Raw genomic sequence first — 6000 nt, forward strand, 5'->3', positions numbered from 1 at the left:
AGCAAAGATTGCTGCTACTTTGATGAGGATAGGTTTTCCCCTCTCTTCCATTAAAAATCTTTAGGGATTCAGGAGGATCTGAGTTCAAATCTGGCCTCAGACACTTGATGCTTACTAGCTATGTGACTGGGCAAGTTGCTTAACCCTCATTGCCCCCCCCCACAAAAAAAAGACAAACAAAAAGTCCTTAGAGAGGTAGCATGGCATAGTGCATAGCACACTGGTCTTAGGTTCAAAGGGGCACCTAGGTGGTACAGTGGCTAGAACTTTGGTTCTGGAGCTAGGAGGACCTGAGTTCAAATCCAGCCTCAGACACTTACTAGTTGTATGACCTTGGGCAGATCACTTTGCCCTGTTTGCCCCAGTTTCCTCATTGTAAAATGATTTGGAGAAGGAAATGGAAAACCTTTCTAGTATCTTTGCCAAAAAAAAAAACCCCAAATGGGATTATGGAGAGTCAGGCATGACTGAAATGATTTAACAACAACTTGGGTTCAAATCCTTCTTCAGACCCATATTGCTGTGTGTTCTTGAGAAAGTCACTTAATTTCTCTCTCAGTTTTCTCCAGTGTAAAATGAAGGAATTGCACTCAGTGGCCTTTTAATGTCCCTTCTAACTTTAGATCTATGATCTTGCAGTTCTATGTGGATGCTTCATCATACTATAGAGGTGATTCTCAAAGGCTAAGCCCTGGAGAGCCCATCAAATTGAAAAATCTTTGAGTATGAACCTGGGAATTGATCAAGAATTTAAGTGCCTACTGTGTGCTAGGCATTGTACTATGTGCTTAGGATATTCCTACCATCTCTTTCCCTCCTACTCACATGCTATGAAACAGAACTAGAGAAAATCACAAAACCAGGCTGACTGGGTCCACTATAAGTCTATATTAGTTCTTGATAATGTTCAGCCTCTCCATATCTATGGATTCCTTACCTCATGCTTACGAACCTGCCCAAGTCTCCTTCTTCTTCTTCTTCTTTTTTTTTTTTTTTAGTGAGGCAATTGGGGTTGAGTGACTTGCCCAGGGTCACACAGCTAGTAAGTGTTAAGTGTCTGAGGCCGGATTTGAACTCAGGTACTCCTGACTCCAGGGCCGGTGCTCTATCCACTGTGCCACCTAGCTGCCCCTCCTTCTTCTTCATCTTGTCGTCTTCTTCTTCTTCTCCTCCTCATTAAACTTGTCCTTTATCATCATCATCACCATCATAAACAACAACAACAACAACACCTTCATGAGATCCTACCATGCCCTCCAGTTATCATCCCTTAAGTCTCTTCTTCTTGTCTTAACTGCTTGAGAAAGAGGTCTATAATTGGTTTTTCCACTTCCTTTCCCCTCACTGAAATCTGGCATCTGACTTCCTCATTCATTAGAAACACTCTCCAAAATTGCCAATGATTTCCTAATTGTCAAATCTAAAGGCTTCTTCTTAATTTTCATTCTTTTTTATCTCACTTCAGTGTCTGACACTGTTGATCAGTGCTCCTCCTGCTCTTCCTGGATATTCTCTCTCCTATTGTTTTGTGTCTTTTGGAGGGGGGTGGTGGTGGTTTGGGTTGGTTGTCTTTGTTATTGTTCCCTTTTGTTCTCCTATCTTTTTGACTGCTCCTTCTCGATCCCTTTTGTTGAAACTTTATCCATGTCACAACTACTACCAGTAGATTCCTTCCCCTCTTACTCCCCATTCACTCTGTCCTAAGCTCTCTTCTCTTTTCTCTCTATACTCTTTCTTTGTGTTCTCATCAGCTAATATAGGTTCAGTTATCATCTCTGAATAGACGATTCCTGGATCTATATATATCCAGTTCCAGTTTCTCTCCTGAGCCATAGAGACCTGCAACACCAACGTTTTTTTTGGATATTTCAAATTGGGTGTCCCATAGGCCTCTAAAACTCATTATATTCTTTCCTTTCTTACCTGCCTATCCTCCCTTATTCTAAATCTATACTGTTTAGGGTACTGTCATACCTGCAGTCACCTAGGTTTCAGCAATCCCAGTGTCCTACTCAACTCCTCCCTCTTGCTCAGTCCATATAACAAGTCAGTTGCCACATCCTGTGATTTTTTTTCTCTACATATGTCCCTTTCTCTGTGCTCACACAGCCACCACATTGGTTCAGGTCCTCATCACCAATTACTTAGAATATTATGATAAATAATCTTCTATTGGGTCTCTGACTTAAGTCTCTTCCCACTCCAACCCATACACATCTGCCAAAGTAATTTTTTCTAAAACATGGGTATGGCTATGTCATTCACTATTCAATAAACTTCAGTGACCCCCTTTTACTTCCTGGATCACATATAAAACCCTTTGTTTGGGATTTGAAACTTCACACCACAGTTCCCTCCTACCTTTCCATCTTCTTACGTTGTATTCCCCTTCACAAACTCTAGTACAGCCATAGTGGCCCCCAGGTCATACATGATGCCCCAATCCCTATGTTCCTGCCTTTGCACTGGCTGATCCTTTGCCCAGACTTCTCTCCAATCTCTAACTCTTAGACTCTCTGGTTTCCTTTAAAGACTCAGATCAAATACTACCTCTTTCAGAATCCTTTTCTGGTCCCTCTCCCTCCCAAAGCCCCCACCCCTTCAGTTGCTGGGGCCATCCCCACTGAGGCTGCCTCCCATTGAGTCTGTATTTATCTCATATGTTCTGATTGTTATATCTTGTCTCCTCCTTTTGAATGTAAGTTCCCAGTGGGAAGAGACCATTTTTCTTTTTTCTTTGCATCCTAAGCTTTTTTTGTGTGAGGCAATTGGGGTTAAGTGACTTGCCCAGGGTCACACAGCTAGTAAGTCTTAAAGTGTCTGAGGCCGGATTTGAACTCAGGTCCTCCTGACTCCAGGGCCGGGGCTCTATCCACGCATCCTAAGCTTTTAACACTACCTGGTACATAGCAAGAAACAAACAGACAAATAAATAAATACTTGTCAATTAATACAAACACAAAGAATGAAAATCCCAAATCTGAGGTGCTTACAATTTAATGGGGGAGACAAGTGTGTGTACATGTGTATGTGTGTTTACATACACACATATATTCTCATGTCTCTTATTCTGATTTAGTTGATTTTAATGAATCTCTTCAGAGAGGAAAAGCACACCTAAAGGAAGGGACTTTTCTGTCCACATCCTTAGTCCAGGATTTCTGGACTATGGGATGGTTAAGCAGTGTGTTGCATAGATCATCTGTATGGGGCCTCAGTTTCCTCCTCAGTACAATAAGGCAGCCAAAGAAGAAGGCTTCTAAGGTGCTCTCCAGCTCTCACATGCCAGGATTCTAGGGAGCATCACCCAAAGAGAAAATGCCTGGGAGGAAGTGTGCATCTCTGAAGCCTTGTAAACATTTTTTAAATGGTACTCTACTTGAGTAGCCCAACAAGGAATATAGGGGTTCTAGTCTTAGATCTTCAACTGAGACCTGGGAAAGACCTTAATTTAGGAAGGCCAAGGTCACTCATTGCATCCTGGGCCATCACCAGTCCTCTTGACAACTCTGGAGGAGGAGTGAGGCTGATGACTTTGTGCAGCTCTGCCCCACTCATGTCCAATTTGCTTGCGAGTCACCCTTGTCATGTCATTGGTCCTCTTCAAGAATGCAGGATGAGGGGCAGCTAAGTGGCATAGTGAATAGAACACTGGCCCTGGATTCAGGAGGACCTGAGTTCAAATCCAGCCTCAGACACTTGACACTAGCTGTGTGACCCTGGGCAAGGCACTTAACCCCAATTGCCTCACCAAGAAAGAAAGAAAGAAGAAAAAAGAAAGAAAGAAAGAAAGAAAGAAAGAAAGAAGAAAGAAAGAAAGAAAGAAAGAAAGAAAGAAGGAAGGACAGAAGGAAGGAAGGAAAGGAAGGAAGGAAGGAAGGAAGGAAGGAAGGAAGGAAGGAAGGAAGGAAGGAAGGAAGGAAGGAAGGAAGGAAGGAAGGAAGGAAGAAAGACGACAGAGCTCCCAGGTCAAGGAGAAAATATTGCAAGCATCTAGAAAAAAGGAATTCAAGTACTGTGGAGCTACAGTCAAGATAAAACAAGATCTACCAGCTTCTACATTAAAGGATCAGAGGGCATGGAATATAATATTCCAGAGGGCAAAGGACCTTGGATTGCAGCCAAGAATAACCTACCCAGCAAAACTGTGTATAATCTTTCAGGGGGAAAAATGGGACTTCAAGGAAAAAGAGGACTTTCAGGCATTCATGAAGAAACAACCTCAACTGAATAGAAAATTTGACTTTCAAATACACGACCCTAGAGAAGCACAGAAAGGTAAACAGGAAAAAGAACTCATGAGGGATGTTAAAAGGTTAAATTGTTTACATTCCTACATGGGAAGATGATACTTTTTAACTTGTATGAACTTTCTCAGTATTAGGGCAGCTGAAAGGAATATACTTAGACAGAGGGCACAGGTGTGAATTGAATATGAAGAGATGATATTTTTAAAGCATTTATTTTTTGTTTATCCCCCCTTTTTGGGGGGAAGGCAGGGTGGGGTGGCTTGTGTCTGGGACCAGATTTGGGCTCGGGGCCTCATGGGTCTAGGTCTGGTGCTTTGTCCACTGTGTCACATAGCTGCCCCACGATGACATCTTTAAAATAAAATTAAGGTGTGAGAGGAATGCACTGGAAGAAAGGGAAAGGGAAAGGTGTTAAGGAGGTAAAGTAGCTCTCATTAAAGAAACAAGAAAAAGCTTATAGAGTGGAAGGGAAGAGGAGGAAGGATCAGGGGAGTGAGTGAGCATTACTCTGATCAGAATTGGCTCAAAGAGAGAATAACATACACAATCAAATGGATATGGTAATATATTTTGCCCTGCAGGAAAGTGGGAGAAGAAGTGGATAAGGGGGGGGGAGAGGTGAAGGAAGGAAGGGCAGATTGGGGGAGGGGGCAGTAAAAAGCAAAACACTTTTGAGGAGGTATAGGGTGAAAGAAGATAGAAAATAGAGTAAATATCAAGGGGAAGGAATAGGATGGAAGGTAATACAGTTAGCAATACTAACTGTGAAAGAAATGATGAGTAGGATGCTATCAGAAGGACTTATGAAAAATGCAATCCATCTACAGAGAAAGAACTGATGGTATCTGAATGCAGATTGAAGGATAATCTTTTTGTCAGTGCCTCTTTCTAAAGTTATTTTGTCTGTTTTCTTTCACAACCTGACTACTGTGGAGATGTTTTGCATGATTGCACATGTATAACTTATATTGAATTGCTTGATTTCTTAGGGAGGGATGAGGAGGGAGGGAGGGAGGGAGGAAGAGAATTTGGAACACAAAGTTTTAAAAAATCAATGTGAAAATTTGCTTTACAAGTAACTCAGGGAAAATTTTAAATAAATTTATTATTATTTTAAAAATAATGAAGGACAAACAACAAACAACAATGAAGAGTTGCTTCCAATTATGCCATTTCTAGAAAGCTTGGGGGAGGGGGCAGGAAGACAGAAGATTGAGAATTATCTCACCCTGACTTAATTGAATTTAGTGAAATCTCTTAGGAGAAAAAAATTACACCCAAAGGATGGGACTTTACTGTCCTCATCCTTAGTCCAAGACCTCTAAACTAGAAACTGACTATGGTGGTGCATTACATAGAACTGCTGGACTTGGAGTCAAGACCTGAGTTGATAATCCTGACTCTTATCTATCTGTCTGACTGTCTCACTTAATATCAACCAGCCTCAGTTTCTTCATGAAGGTAAAATGGGGCATCTAATAGCACCCATTTCATAGGGGTTTGTGAGGATCAAATCAGAATAGAGATATGAAATGCCATGTAAACCTTAAAGTGCTCTATAAACATTAGCTATTATTATCTCTAGAGATTCTCTTTGGTTTTATAAAGTGCACAAACATGCTTTTCCTGCCCCCACTTTTTAAACATGGTCAGAACTGCTACATAGTCTTCCTAGCCCTTAGTTCTTGCATTTTCCTAGAATAGAGATCCTCCCATACATTTTAATGTGGAAACTAAGTAATACACCTAA

This window comes from Dromiciops gliroides, chromosome 1 (genome assembly GCF_019393635.1).
Source record: "Dromiciops gliroides isolate mDroGli1 chromosome 1, mDroGli1.pri, whole genome shotgun sequence".
Classification (NCBI taxonomy): Eukaryota; Metazoa; Chordata; class Mammalia; order Microbiotheria; family Microbiotheriidae; genus Dromiciops; species Dromiciops gliroides.